General features: G+C 41.5%; 1 protein-coding gene across 1 annotated transcript in view; it reads left to right on the top strand.

Annotated features, from left to right (window-relative positions):
• The first annotated feature begins 1731 nt into the window (after positions 1-1731).
• LOC139125368 (alpha-2,8-sialyltransferase 8E-like) overlaps positions 1732-15107 on the top strand; it is a 38511-nt gene continuing 25135 nt past the window's right edge. The window contains exon 1 of the mRNA XM_070691458.1: positions 1732-1867. The gene's annotated coding sequence lies outside the window, so the exon portion shown is untranslated. The remainder of the gene's footprint in view (positions 1868-15107) is intronic.

Below are 15107 nucleotides of genomic sequence, written 5' to 3'. Positions count from 1 at the left end.
CTACAAACTGCTTGACTGAAATCTAGCAGATAATGTGCCATTATATGCTACGAAAGGTGCAAATCAACAACTACGAAATGATCTCCAACGCGTAAATTTGGCAAGAATAATGAATGACATATCTCGCACATGTTTTGAAAGTACAGTGAATAGATCGACAACTCATTCGCAAGTTACCGTCTCGAGGGTCTTTGCCGTGTCGCTGACTTGGTCGTAAGTGAAATGTTGCAATTGTCGTCTGCCATGAAATCAAGAAAACGTCCCTAACCATGCCAGCCCTTCGTTTAGCAGTGGGTTCGGGATCACTTCATTATCTGTCGCGACACTTTGAACTTCATCTTGGTCTTTAAAGGCCTCATGAGATACGCCTGATAGCCTCACAGGGGTAGCCATGTTCGTACATGTCTTTTCTAATTTATAGAGGTACGTAGTCACAATGTAAAAGGAACGTTGGTGGCAACTGCGCCGCCAACGGGCGCTAACCTCGGCTGAAATGCGGAAGAAAAATCCGCGCTTAGGGACTGGTCAGTGTCTTCGGCCTGGACCGGGGGGCGATGGATTCACAGGGGGGTCACCCCGTTTTTGACTTTGGTGATAGGGGGGTCACCATGTGTTTGAAATGCCCAATGGGGGGGGGGGGAGTCAGTGTGATTTTTAATTCCGACATGGCTCATACTTGCGAAAAATGCACTGTGCCACCCAAAAATTTCATCATTCAGCTGCATTTTTCGGTGCGCCCTTCGGGCGCGTAACTTTAATAATACGATATATTTTTCGGAGCCCCGTCCTAGTGCAAAACTCTAATATATCAGGCATATATATATCTGAGAAACCTGTATGTTTAACATTTTCCGGCGCGCCCTTTGGGCGCATTTCTCTAAAATATCGAACAATATATTTCAGCATGCCCTTCATATCTGGATGTTTAATATTTTTCGGTGCGCCCTTCATGCGCAGTAAATTAATATATCAGAGATATATGACAGATATATCTTGGATGTCTGTAAATTCAAAGTCTGGTTTTCAAAGTGTACTAATCATTATGAAATCTGCAGTTCACATGAAAAGCATGACAAGTTCCCGATACTTTTCTGTTCCCTCTATGAGAATTCAGTATTACAAAGCAACATGCACTAATATTTCACAATCACATTTTTCTTACAACAGTTCTGGACATCTGCTTTATGCATAAAAAGGATGGAGTACATTCACAGCTCGTTCAAAATACTGTATTCAAACTTTAGAATTGACACTTTTAAGTTCCTATCTTACAACTGACATGACAAACAATGTCGTTGAAACACAGAATGTTTAAATTATACCCCAAAAATTATATATATATATATATATATATATATATATATATATATATATATATATATATATATTTCGAAAGTTGGAATAGAGGGGTCACCCTGTTTCCGAAAGTTGGAATGGGGGGGTCAGCCACTTTTTGACGTCGGCAAAAAATAAACCCCCCCCCCGGCCGAAAAAAACTAACCAGTCCCTAATACCGATCGAGATGACTGAGACTAAAATTCCGCAAAACATGAAATTGCATTGCGAGAGCAGTCGGAGACACTGCGCAACTAGCGCGCATAAGCCTTAACAGGAACACGGGGTAATATTGATTCAGAAGGGTAATAATACAGACCAATTCAAAGTATACTACAAGCCACACCTCTGTATAAATACTATTGACACTGGGTGACGTCATTGTCTAGTGTATACCCGGACATAACGTCTGTGTCCTGGTAAACGACGAATACCTCAGTAGTCAAATGGAGGTGTACACGAGCTCAGTCTAATTCCGTTGAAGTCAGTAAGTGCTAGTCTTCACCAGCTTGTTGTCGTAAGTCTCCTGTAGGTAAGTGAGGCTACCCACAATTCCCCTTGATTTGTTCACTCAGACATTTTTTGCTAAAGGCTTTTTCAATTTTATCAGTTTCTTAACGATTTTTAACTTACAATCTAAGTTCAAGATTATTTGTTAAAAGTATGTTCCAAAATTATTGATGATGTTTCAAATTCAAGAGTAAATTGATCAAGAAGTTGATGTTTGGAGGTTATAAAAATTGCACACTTTTCAAGATAACGTTATCAGCAACTAAGAATCTCATCATACCACATGTCAGACATGCAAATTTCCTTTGTTACGAACATTAAAATAAATCTATACCCTTTTTTGACAACACAGATGCAACTTATTCCCTTAGTTTCCTTGAAAATATTGTGTATTGGCTGTCAAAAATCTATGTTGACAAAATTACAAAATTGCTATCTCCTCCGCGGAAAAGAGGTTGATCTTCTCATATTCACAGTGAGAGTAGTAGAGTAAACGTGGACAACTGGGATGAAGTAAGAATTTTACACCCCATTTTATTCATTTATCTACATGAAGCGAAGGAAAAATTAACCATCCATGTAACTAAAGTATAACCCTGACCTATATATGAACTCACGCATGCGCAACAGGGGTTTGGCGCAGCCTGAACTAAACGGCCCTGCTGAGCATGTTTATACACGTTCCGAAGGTGGGAAATTCCGTGTGAGTCAACCGGGTCATCAAACTAGCCTATATAAAGGAGCTTTTTTTTTACACTCGTTGTCAGTCCGGTCGCGGAGTCTAGCTGATGTTGAACACGAAGTTCCTATCGGTGCGAACTTGTTCACCCGATAGATAAAATTTTAGTAATTTCCTCTGAACTTAAAATGTGACGGAAGACCATTACTTCAAATAATATGAGACGTTTCAGATGAATGGTACTGATATCTAAAGTGTTCACTCTTTTATCTCTACGTACAAATGTAGTTCCTAAGTCGTTCTCTATTCTATTCCCACCAACAAAACATTCAATACTCATTTCCCCTCCCCGATCTTTATCAATACTTATGATAATATCACAAGTTGTTCTGTTATCTGTTTTCATAGCATAAATCCAACCAAATCGTCAAACTCGTCTCCCGTAGCTAACTTTACACATCTAATGAGAACTGTACCATGCTCAATTATTTTCATATTATCAGTCATCTGTTGATTTACTGTCTGTAAAGTTAATTCAGCTGCCTCATCACCGACACTTTTCAGACCCAGTTTCTTTAAAGTTGTGTCCCAAAATAATCTAACTGGAACTCCGCTAGCTGTATACGAGCAATAATTCTCCCCCTCGTTTATCCACCTTCTTAGTGTATTATCTGCCTTCATTATTGTATTAAGAGGACTAATTTTAAGGTGAATCGGTATACCAAGAAGTGCAATGTATGGATTCGTAGGAGTAAGCCAACTACGAAAATCTAACAATTTATATTTGTTTACATTGCTATCAAAATAAATCACATTCGGAGTTCCTGGTGGTTCAGCAACACCTCCTGCAATTTCACTATCCAATATATCTAAGATGTTACGCGGCACATTATAAGGCATGAATTTCTGACTAGCTGAATCCCATGTCAGAGCAAAAGGAGTAGAATCATTCGAAGCCTTTGTGGCGTCAATTACAGTTTCATCAATGTCTTTAAGTTCGGAAAATTCTACAGCATGTTCGTGGGGTGGCGCCGCGGCATTGGCTAAAACGAAATATTTTTCGCGGTCTTTATAACGAAGGACGTAATCCTTATTATGATTAGCAGCCATCTTAGTATTATTGTTAACTTTAACATCACTCAGATCTTCAAGCTCAAGATTTTGCATACGAATTGTACCTAGACCGAAGCCACTTGGATCAGACATACTCCGTAGGGACCTATATACAGTGAAAATTAAAATAATACCTTGTAATATACAATACACAGTCATGGCTTCAGCTATAGGAATGACAGTTCTCGGTGCTGTATTAAATGCAACGGCATTCACAGGAGGAAATATTATCGGTCAAAAGCTTTCTGGGAATGGTGAGGCTCTTATTGAAGAGAAAATTCGACATGATAAAGCATTAGAAAATTTGAACATGATCGCAACGTCTGGTCAGAAAAAAGATTACTACAGGCTGACTGGGAAAGAGAAAATCAGGCAAAGGACGCACATGCTGCGGCAGAATTAAGAGATACAGATGCAGAAATCCTGGAAGAAGCAGAAGCGGTGCAAAGCAACTCTACGTCAAGTCCAGCGCAAGCGTTAGCGCAATTCTCAGATTATTATCAGCCCAGTCCTGAGCAAAAGAAATATGAGATGATCTATATTGCTGGAGGATTGGTCGTGGGATGGTTTATCTTCCGATAGGGTCCCTTCGGAACGCACCGGCCCCGCTTCGGGACTACTACAGCAATTCAATACAAAAGCTAATTGGCCAGTTATTGAAATCGATCATGTTCCCATCCTGATCTGTTATCCAGATACGCATTGAATTCATGTAATCTCCCCCTTTTCTCAATGGCATAGAAATTGCTCCGTTTTTAAAATCGTAAGTAACCTTTTCACTTATTTCTCTCGTATCCCGGATGGGAAGTATTTGTAAACAGTTCGATACTTTCCCCTGTATGTATCCTCCGGAGGCACCCGAACCAAATGAAACATAATTTCCAGTAACATCGACTACATCTGAATGAACTATATATTTAGTGACTGTTAAGAAATCCACTTTCTTCGGACTCATAGTACTTTTTATAACTGGGTTGTCCTCTGGCTTATCTGAAAAGCCAACGACGTTGGCAAAGCTACCTGTAGCATTGAAATAAACTTTAACATCTTTAGCCAAAGTTAGATAAACATGGTTTGTCGGCAGATGTTTTTCAAAATTAATTTTTTGCTTCAACCCGATTGCTTTGTTTAACGTATCGATATTGTAGTTACCTGGACGTATTGATTTAGTCTTCTTCGGTTGGTCACCTTCTTGATATTTTATTACATTATTCGTCGATGTTATGTTATGCCATGAATTATATAGTCCGCACTCTAGCAGTCTTATCTTCGTAAACTGTGTCGTGTCAATGCAAGGGTAAAAATTAACAGTGACTGGTTCACCTGTTTTGCTTTCAATCCAAATGATCATCGTTGTACGTTGTATGTATATATTACTAAGTATAAATGTTCGATGAATATTATTATTACACAGTATAAGGTTCTGCAGGAATAATATTTTTCTGTTCAAGGAGATCTTTGGTCGCAACCGCGGCAGCAGTCGCACCGCCTAATTTTGCCAATCGAGTCAAATTTGGACGACTTGGATCGCCAACCTCTATTTTCAGAAATTTGCTGGAGATCATAAGATATCCCATCGCAAGTCCTGCGATTACAATACCATCGTACATTGTGTTTACAACTGTTTTAATATCCATGATTGCTGACTAGTATATAAAATAAAAAATAAAAATAAAAAATATGGGGAGTTAATCCATCTCATACAATGTAGAGGAGCTGGGTCCTCTCTCTCCCTCCCCCTCCCCCTCCCCCTCCCCTGTCGGAACTGTTCCGGATGGAGCTGCTACGTGCTCTATTTTTTTCGCTTTCTGGGGAGGCCGAACGGGACAGGGGGTATGTCGAGCACGCCCCCAATATAGCCCTAATGCAGTCAATGAAACTCCCACAATTCCTAAAACAAGATAACATTTATTATACCAGCGTGAATTATTATCACACTGTTCTTTCATTGTAGGCGGTAGGTCTGCTACCGCATCACTATCACTCCCCTCCCCCCCTCTCCCCCCCTCCATTGCTTTTAGTTTCTTCTCCTTGTTTTTCCTGTTCCATTCCGCTAATTTCTTGCCCGCAGCAACTCTCCCTGGATGCTTCGGCGGCATTGTAACTTTCTCTATGTTGCGCTGTGACGGAGTCGGGAAGGTCGTCGTTTGCGGTGTGGAGGTCGTTTCCGTTTGCTGAGTCGGCGAAGTTGAATCCATTTATTTCAGGTACTATATTAAACCCGATTTTTTAAAATTTAAATGTTTACCCGTAATTAAACCGGTGGAAATTAGAGCAATCAGGGGCCCCCACGTGTACGCTATCCGTCCTGATAATCGTTTTATTTCACTGTTTAGAATAAAATCCTTTTTAAGATCAGTGGCATAGTTATCTCGATCATCGATTGGAATTACCTGACTGATTGCGCGGGCTCCTAGATCTATGAAACTTTGAGTGATGGTATCACTTATAAGAGAACTGTATTTCGCTTCATAGACTTTAAATGCTTTATTCACCGTTTCATCTCCCCATTTTTCTACGTCAGCAATTGAAATCTCCTTACCAAAAAATAACTTACTTTGACCACTTGCGATGGCCCAGAGTATTTTTTCACGCTTTGTTTCTATTATGGATCGAGCGTCTGAAGGCACCGAAGACCCTTCGGAACGCGTATTTGCTGCTGCCGATGACTTTATTAAATTCTCCATTGTTTGCAGTATGTTATCTATTCTTAGTAAAAAATAAAAAATTCGTTTAAACCTGAATCCGAAATAAAGTATTAACATAGTCTGGAATGTTAGTAACCCTAACGTTCCGACAGGGATTCCGGGAAAATTCTCCTCCATTAAAATCTATCTGTATATAGAAACACGAATAATGAGTACAGACGCATTCCCAGTTGCTTTTCAATTGAATAAGACGAGCGTACCGACAGTACAGCATGCTGATACCCCCCCTTCCAAACCGGACGGGGAGTAAAACCTATTCTCATGGACTTAGAAATATATGTAACACCGACAGATAAATTTACTTTTCATCCTCGGGATATATTTAAAGATAACGTAATCACTCATCGAACAGCTAAAGAAAGTAATGTCTGGCTGGCGGTCCAAACATGAAATACTGGGACCAGCAATTAAATTTCGCCGTATGGTGCAGCACTACTGGTTGCGGTATATCATTCGCCCATCTCTTCGGTTCCGAAGGGGGGGATTTTCCGCCACAAATACGATCATTCTGCCGTTTTCATGTATATTTTACAATACGTCGGATCCTTCATGAAATGGGCGTTGCACTTCCAGACGATACCCCCACCTTCAAAGCTGGCGACAATCCATACAATCTCGTTCAATATGAACTTCTATGTACAGAATTTGGAAATATAAGTCCAACGAAGTCCGACTTTCGTTATCGAAAAGGCCAAAATAAAGGTCTTGGTTATGGTTATGAATATTACACTAATCGTGGTCCCGTTCGACAGCCAAAAGCGATATACAACGGTCGGGACTTTTTCCTCTCCGCCGACGGAGGCGTTTTCTATACACATACAATTTTTGGAAAGAAAAAACATGTACTGTCCGACAAAGACCGACCACACTACTATTTCTTCCGAAATGATGGATCGGAGGGACAATATAATAGTTTCATTCCTCTGAAGGGAGACAAGGGATTAACAAAGGCCGGTCTCGCTCGCCTCAATGAAAGCCTTGAAGCCTACGTATATTGCATACTCGGCGCACAAGCAAATATTCGCAGTACCATTGTGGGCGATACTGGCAGTGCAGTGCAAGTAAGAAAAGAATTCGGCGTTCTCCTCGAAGATGAAATTCGTAATACCGACAAAGTAATTAGTTATAGGCGATATCAAGACACAATAATGAATACTGGTGTCAAACTTGATATGGCAGTCTCGCCAAATTTACTTCTATTACCGTCTGAAATGGTCATTCTTTCGGGCCCGGCGATCTCAGGTTATAATAATGAATTGCAATACGCTACAGAATCTATGTCCTTCGGGGTGAACGGTGATATAAACACGGAAGTTCGAGAAAGTGCTGTACACGAGATGGAGGGGAGGGATCCTGTGAAGTGGCAGGACGAGCCCGGAGTGTCACCACCACCTCACAATTACACGACTCGGTCCCCGAAGGCCCTTCGGAACGCTTCGGAACGGGCAGCAGCAGTGACCGGCGCAGACCCTATTCATGAATATGGTAAAATTGGTTTGTTATCTTTAGCAATATTCATTACATTTATGTACAGTATATAGATCCGATGTATGCAACTGTGCCATTCAACATGATTGTAACTGGGCCGACAAATTCTGGCAAAACAGAATATGTGATGGATCTCCTCACCGGTCCGTACCTAGGAAAATTCGAATATATAGTTTTCATTTGTCCAACATTCATGAACAATAAACGTATAATAAAAGATTCATTTTCACCGATGACAATGTGTTGTGTTTCCAGTCGGACTCGATGCTGTGGATGATACACTAGCCTTCGTACGGAACGAATGGGCCGGTACAAACACTTTAATAGTACTCGACGACTGCGCCGCGTCCAAAGATATGAAGAAGCGCAGTGACGTTTTAGTCAAACTTGGTTTCAGCGCAAGACACGACGGACTATCTGTCTGGGTTCTGACTCAACAATATACTAGTATTAGTAAACCATTTAGGGAAAACATACAGATGTTAGTACTATTTTACACACCGAGCAAGACAGACAACAAAACTATTATTAAAGAATATGGAATGGAGGTGTCAGAACGGGAGGCCACGGACCTGGTCAGACAATTGAAAAGTAGGCCATTCAGTAAACTAGTATTTCATTTACGGCATCCGTACGACATAAAATTTTTCGTATAATATAGCAATTATGGAAGCTGAAGCCGAAGGCTCCGCTGAAGGAACTCTTAGAGAATTATATTACAACCCGAAAACTGGTTTTGGAGGTGTACAAAAATTGTATGACGCAGCACGCGCCAGTGGACTCCACGTTACTAAGAAAGAGGTACAGGAGTGGTTAAAAACTCAGCTAACCTATAATCTACATAAACCGGTACCTCGTACTCGTGGCGCGTTCCGAAGGGGCCGGCGCGTTTTCGTAACATCGATAGACGCTCAGTGGGAAGCTGATCTCGTGGAATTCCCTTCATCATTCGCAAAAGAGAATAAAAACATTCGATACATGCTAACAGTAATCGATGTGCTCAGCAAATATGCATGGGCCAGGCCGATACAGTCAAAAACGGCAGATGATACGTTACAGGCACTACAAGACGTGATTAAGAAATCCGGGAGAAGGCCCGACAAACTTCAGACAGATGAGGGGCGGGAATTTACGAACCGAAAAATGCAGGGGTGGTTGGAGGAGTCGGGAATTCATTGGTTTCACACCTACAGTGACAAAAAAGCTAGCGTCGTTGAACGTTTTAATCGGACCCTCAAGACGATGATGTGGAAATACTTTACATATAAACAGACACGTTCCTGGCTCCCCATTCTACCACAACTTCTCGAGAATTACAATAACACCGTACACGGAAGTATCAAAATGAAACCCAGGGACGTAACAGAGGACAACGATTGGCAGGCATTTTATACACTATTCGGTCCTGAGTTGGCAGCCGGGGGAGTTGACCCTGAATTCAAGCCGGGAGAACGGGTTCGAATTACAAAATATAAGACCACTTTTAAGAAAGGATATTTACCAAATTGGACAGAGGAGATTTTCGTGGTTTCAAAAGTGGTGTATGCAGCTGGCTTGGGAACGCCACCAGTTTACAAAATAAAAGATCTGAATGGAGAGGAAATACTCGGCACTTTCTACTCCGATGAACTGCAGAGTGCCCTTTCGGAACGGGGAGCCGATGAGCTGTACAGAGTAGAACGAATTTTGAAGACGAAAAAAATTAGAGGAAAGAAATATTATCTGATAAAATGGCGCGGCTATCCAGAAAGTTTCAATAGTTGGGAGCCAGAGGAAAATGTTATTAGTACTACGTAAGTACTTCGTAAGTTCCTGTGCTGGTACTTGTCAAGTACTACGTAAGTTCCTGTGCTGGTACTTGTCAAGTACTAACGTAAGTATTTACGAAAGTTATTCAATAAGTACCATGGAAAAAGTCTTAATTTCTTGAAAGAAGAAAGTGTCAGTTTACCACCTCGCTTCCACCCACCTGGCCAAGTATTTATCATGTACTGTCGTAAGTAATGTTCACTTATTGCATCTTTTTCGGCAGTATGTGGATGAGGTGGTACCTCAGTTCCTGAACATATTAAGTTTGCAAGATCTTCAAAGCGACTTCTCATGTTGCCACGGTCCGTTCTTTCGAGCGCCCCTTTTTCAGCTTTATCAATAAGTTCTGGCTGAAGTATAATGTACACAACTGACATGAACCATAGACAAGTAACTCCAAAGTCCACCCTTTTCATCATATCAAGTGCTCGTAAGTCAAACGGAGCATTATAAGCACACACTGTTTCACAAGCATTAAGAAGTTTGTGTAGGTTCTTGAGTGAGACTCGACGTTGTTCTAGTTGTTCTTGACCAGGTGGGAAGTACGCTTTTTCAAGTTCCTCCTCCTCGAAACCGTCTATTAAAAATCCCTGGCTGCCGCTATCGCGTGAGCTGCCCCATGCAATTCCAAAGTCAAAAGCTTGTGGAAAATCTACTGGTCCGACTGTCTCTGTATCAATCGTTGGATTAAGTATATTCTTGAGAACTTCAGGCGTAAGGGGCTGACTAATTACCAAACATGGAAGCCTGTAGTCGTGGCAAATTTCTAAGAAAGTCTGTTTGAACTTGTTGTGAATCTCTTCTAGTTCTTTTAAGGCGGTACCGGTGATTTCGTACGACCTGGCTCGAGTCAACACATTCCGCCTGCAATAATCCCAAGGCATATCTTTGAATATGATAATGAAACTGGGTAAATGGTCAAATGCTCTAGAAACAATCTTTTTTTCTTCCCACTCCGTGGAAACGCCCCGGATTCTAGAAAAAGTTAGATGTTGAATTATGGAAGAGTCACAAATAATGTAGCGTTCCGAAGGAGAGGTCCTCCCAGCCCGACATTGTAAACTAAGAGTATGTTCTATAAACTGATTCTGAAAATCGGCAATCGAAACGTGGCGCTCATTATAAAAGTCGGCAATGTTGCTAGAAAAACTAGTGTCAAATTCTGGTACGTGAGACGCAGACAAATTTACTGCATCGTAACTCTTACCACTTCCAGTTGGTCCATTTATGAATATGTATGACATTTTGGGGATACTATATCATAGAAATTTTTTAAAATTTTTTTTTATTAAGATATATACGATAAGACAATGACAATCCTTTCTATTTCAGATGCAATAAAAATACTTGAAACCGGAGAAAACATCAAAATTGATGATGGAGGCAAATTAGTATTTGGTGAATATGTAGATCCTTTCATATACGTAGACAGTGAGCTAGAAGTAGTTTTCAACATCGGACCTAAATATGGTTCGGGAGGTGATCCAGCTACATGTGATGGGGTGTGTGTCCGTTGGCAACCGAGTCTTCAAAAGTTTACTGATTTAATAATATTCCGTACCCTAGGTGAAAGTTTCGATGCAAGCACTGCTAAAAGTTATGCTGCAAGCCTGGCCGCTCACTCCAAGAATCCTATCGGAACGAATTCCTGCGGATTTTACAATCCATCTAAAGTGTATCAGAAGCGAGGGAGCGAGGGGCCTCAGCCAGTGGCGTATTTTAAATTTCAGTTTAAAAGAGGGAGAGGGAGAGGGAGAAATCACGATTTCGCTACATGTATTGATATGGTTCAAGAAATTGACTGCGGTTTTAAAACAGTGAGTCCATTGCCAGTCCGAGAAAATCCTGCTATTGTACCTCGTAATATCCGAAAAGGTAGTAAGATAGAATTCTTAGCATTTAAACCGCGCTTAAGTAAGCGTGCTCTTTCTTTCACTGTTGAGAGATTAATATTTTGTGCTGCGCCTAATAAACCAGAAATTCAAGATGTGGAAGAACTAGTCGACTTAGAAAGATTAGGCGAGATATATAAACAAATAAATGCTGCCAAAAATATTATAGTGGATTTTGATGACCTATCATAGAATAATTATTTTTTCATTTTAAAAATTTTTAGGATAGTATATATCATAAAGATTATTATGGCCCGTCGATTACATACAGCATTCAAGGGAGCAGTTTTACAAAAAAAATTTCCTGAAGTCAAGCGAGTCAAGGATATCGGGGAGCTGGTGGATATTGAAGGTATGGTCCATTCGGAACGAAAGATGTACTCTGTTTATACTGAAATGGAAGTCAAATTATCGGATCCGAAAACTGGTAATACACAAAATCGTACATTGCCTGTTAAATTAAAAGATACATACACAAAAGATGTAAGAGGATCAGGATTGGATGTGGGGCAACAATTAATAGATCGCTACGATCGTATGCTTGATACAATTGAAAATGTTGAGGGTTCTGGTCTCGTTCTCGAGGAGATACTTAATTTTGAAGTAATTCTAGTAGAAGTTTTACTCGGGGCTGGCCGGGGGTGGCGCAGTCCAACTTCCCAGATGGTTAAAAATAAGCATTGTGTGAGCGATCTGGTGCTACCTTCGGGCAGCGAGAACTGTTTTCAATACGCCATCGTAGCAAGTTTAAAGTTGGCCGACCCCGAGTTTCGTGAAAAGAAGGTGGTCAGGTAAGGAGAAAATGGAATACGTACGCCCCATTTATGGCTGACTACTGTTGGGAAGGTATTCCACGCCCACGCCCGCCGATCTGACTGTATTCAGGCGCTTCGAGCAGCAAAATCCGAGCGTCAAACTTCAAGTATTTCAGATCTACGAGAATGATCCCGATCCGTCCGGCATAAATGTGTTATATAGTGCCCCTGGCGGAGCCCTGACGGAACGGAAGGTGAAGCCGATAGGAATCAAATAGCAAATATCTTACTGATAGTTGGCGAAGACGGCGGCCGTTCTCACTTCGTACCAATTACTGCGGAAAATCGCCTTCGTAATTCTCGTACTAATCGAAAGAATGAGCGCAGACGGAAGTGTATTTGCCCGGTTTGTAAAAGAGGTTTTAAGTCAACAGAAGAATTAGAAAAACATCAGGTATACTGTGGAACAGACACTGCCCAGCCAGATTTCCTAAGGAAGTGTGTCAATTTGAAGGACATCGGAAGAAGGTTCCTTCTCCCTACGTCGTCTATGCAGATACTGAGGCAATTATTGAGAAGGGGACCGGTCGACACATTCCAATTTGTCTTTCGTATGTTATGGTGGAACGGGGGTGGGGAGGATCGCGGACCTCTTCGGAACGAGGCCCGGGCCGACCCACTGTTTATGGTAAAAGAACATTCACAGGTCTCTCCTGTGTTACAGACTTTCTAAAGGATATGAAAGAACGGGCCGAGTATTATTCGAAATCGTATTATTGGAAAATAATACCGATGAGGGATCCTTCTAATTACCGGCGCGACGGATGTGATCCAGTCTGTATTGCATGTGGAGAGCCGGCAGGATACCGAGTAGTGAAGGAGGAGGCGACCTTCTATTGCGAAGGATGCCGGCCGTCGAGAACCATTCCTATCTACTTTCACAACCTCAAGGGATACGATGGTTCTTTTATTTTGAAAGAATTACATGAAATCGACGCCGGAGGGGGACCAGAGCCTAAAATTATAGCTAAGACGAGCAATGGAGGAATTATGGGTCTCTCGAAAACATTTATTTTTCACGCCTCAATTGTTGTTGCCGGAGGGAAGAGGGAGATAAAGAGACGTTTCTTTTCTATAAAGTTTATGGACAGTGCTCAGCTGATGATGGGGTCATTGGCGAAGTTGGCAAAAACTGTGCCGGACCACGGATGGACGGCAGTACCACTTACGTACCCGGACATTCAAAGGGCGAAAGGTTTCTTCCCCTACGAATATTTAGACTCGGTTGACAGACTGGGAGAGGGTGAGCTCCCGGAGAGGGAGGAATTTTATAGCGAATTGACGGAAGAGGGGATTTCTGAGTCTGATTACGAACATGCATTAAGAGTATGGGACGAAGTTGGATGTAAGACGATTCGTGATTATATGGAATTCTATTGTGAGACTGACGTTCTACTTCTTGCAAATATATTTGAAAATTTTCGCGACACATGTTTAGAAGCATATAAGTTAGATCCGGCCCATTATATGTCAGCGCCTGGCTTGACATGGGATGCTATGTTACTTTACACGGGTAATAAGTTTAAACTCATTCAAGATGCTGAGCAGATGACTTTCGTACAACGGGGAATACGAGGAGGTATCAGCCAGTGTAATATTCATTATTTACAGACAAATCATCCGGCTTACGCTGGCCCCGCCGGCGGGAATTACGATCCAGAGAAGCCGGTGACCGAAATAAAATATCTCGATGCAAACAATCTCTACGGCTGGGCAATGAGTCAACCAATGCCTACGGGCGGACTTCATTGGATGACGATGGAAGAGTGGGAGGAATGGGAATGCGGGGCCCGAGACGGCGGAGCGTGGGGACCTGGCGCCACCTTTCCACCAAGTTTTCTAGAAGTAGACTTAGAATACCCAGCCGAATTACATGAAGAACACAGCGATTTGCCATTAGCACCGCATCACTATGAATTTCCGAGGCAGGGCGGTCGACTGATTACAAGTGTGATGGATAGAGAGTCCTATGTCTTACACTACAAGTTGCTGGAATTCTATCTTCGGATGGGAATGAGATTGAAAAAGATTTATCGGGTGCTTGCTTTCGATGAGGCTCCATGTCTCGCGAAATATATTGACTTTAACACTAAAATGAGGGCAAAGGGGAGGACAGATTTCGAAAAGAATTTCTATAAGCTGATGAATAATGCAATGTTCGGTAAGACAATAGAAGATGTTCGAAAGTACAGAGACTTTAAATTTGTTTCGGACTGGAACGGCACGGATAGTGGACGTAAAAAGATTCAGAAGTATAATCCAAAGATGAAACATATAACTTTCATAACTTCCGAAGAGGATGGTGATTCCTGCGACAGTGCCCTACTGGAACTGAAAACGGATGAGCATAGATATGTAAAACCAGTTTTCATCGGCGCCGCAGTACTGGAACTTTCTAAGCTGCTTATGTATGAGACGCATTACAATTACTTTCGGGTCAAGTTCCCTGGAATACGATTAGCCTACATGGATACTGACAGTTTTGTTTACAGTGTACCAATACCCTCCCCGGACGTAACTTTCAATGATATAGTTCGGGAAGATGTGGAAAAGAATGGTGAGAAGTCTATATATGATACTAGTGGGATGAGTGGACCCAACTTTCCGAAGATTAATAAAAAAGTGATAGGTAAATTTAAAGATGAGTTGAATGGTGAACCTATTCTTGATTTTGTCGGCATACGCTCGAAAGTGTATGCTTTTCGAACTCCAACTTCGGAGACGAAAAAAAATAAAGGGGTGAAAGATGTTTGTGTTA

Source organism: Ptychodera flava (genome assembly GCF_041260155.1).
Source record: "Ptychodera flava strain L36383 chromosome 3 unlocalized genomic scaffold, AS_Pfla_20210202 Scaffold_25__1_contigs__length_14229661_pilon, whole genome shotgun sequence".
Taxonomy (NCBI): Eukaryota; Metazoa; Hemichordata; class Enteropneusta; family Ptychoderidae; genus Ptychodera; species Ptychodera flava.
The sequence above is the reverse complement of the archived record's forward strand: the minus strand, read 5'-3'. Positions and strand labels throughout refer to the sequence as shown.